Here is a 1,484-nt window from a genome sequence, read left to right on the forward strand (position 1 = left end):
CTAATTATCAGGACATGTTGGTCTATAGACCCACATGATCTTGATATTTTAGCCAAGTTTTGAAGCCTAGGCCTCATAAACACGAATTTTCTACTTAGAGCAGTTTCGAGTGTACATTCTAATAATACACACTCGAAAAGACTCGAACGCTATAATTTATCTCAACAGGTTTCTATTTTTATTGGAAACATGCTAATGATCAGGACATGTTCCCAGATGATCTTGACATTTTAGCAAAATTTTGAAGTCTAGGCCTCATAAACAAGATTTGTCTACTTGGAGCAGTTTCGAGTGTACATTCGAAAAATACACACTTGAAAAGACTCGAACGCTATAATTTAGATCAAGAGGTGTCTATTTTGATTGAAAACATGCTATTGATCAGGACATGTTGGTCTATAAACCCACATGATCTTGATATGTTAGCCAAGTTTTGAAGGCTAGGCCTCATAAACACGAATTTTCTACTTAGAGCAGTTTCGAGTGTACATTCATATAATACACACTCGAAAAGACTCGAACGCTATAATTTAGCTCAACCGGTATCTATTTTTATTGGAAACATGCTAATGATCAGGACATGTTGGTCTATAGACCCAGATGATCTTGATATTTTAGCTAAATTTTGAAGTCTAGGCCTCATAAACAAGATTTGTCTACTTAGAGCAGTTTCGAGTGTACATTCGAAAAATACACACTCGAAAAGACTCGAACGTTATAATATAGCTCAAGAGATGTCTATTTTGATTGAAAACATGCTAATTATCAGGACATATTGGTCTATAGACCCAAATGATCTTGATATTTTACCCAATTTTTGAACCCTTGGCCTCATAAACACGAATTTTCTACTTAGAGCAGTTTCGAGTGTACATTCGAAAAATACACACAAGAAAAGATTCGAACGTTATAATTTAGCTCAAGAGATGTCTATTTTGACTGAAAACATGCTAATTATCAGGACATGTCGGTCTATAGACCCACATGATCTTGATATTTTAGCCAAATTTTGAAGTCTAGGCCACATAAACAAGATTTTTCTACTACGAGCAATTTCGAGTGTACATTCGAAAAATACACACTCGAAAAGACTCGAACGCTATAATTTAGGTCAAGAGGTGTCTATTTTGATTGAAAACATGCTAATTATCAGGACATGTTGGTCTATAGACCCACATGATCTTGATATTTTATCCAAGTTTTGAAGCCTAGGCGTCATAAACACGAATTTTCTACTTATAGCAGTTTCGAGTGTACATTCGAATAATACACACTCGAAAAGACTCGAACGCTATAATTTGGCTCAACAGGTTTCTATTTTGATTGGAAACATGCTAATGATCAGGACATGTTGGTCTATAGACCCATATGATCTTGATATTTTAGACAAATTTTGAAATCTAGGCCTCATAAAAAAGATTTGTCTACTTAGAGCAGTTTCGAGTGTACATTCGAAAAATACACACTCGAAAAGACTCGAACGC

The sequence above is a fragment of the Papaver somniferum genome, unplaced genomic scaffold (genome assembly GCF_003573695.1).
Source record: "Papaver somniferum cultivar HN1 unplaced genomic scaffold, ASM357369v1 unplaced-scaffold_141, whole genome shotgun sequence".
NCBI lineage: Eukaryota > Viridiplantae > Streptophyta > Magnoliopsida > Ranunculales > Papaveraceae > Papaver > Papaver somniferum.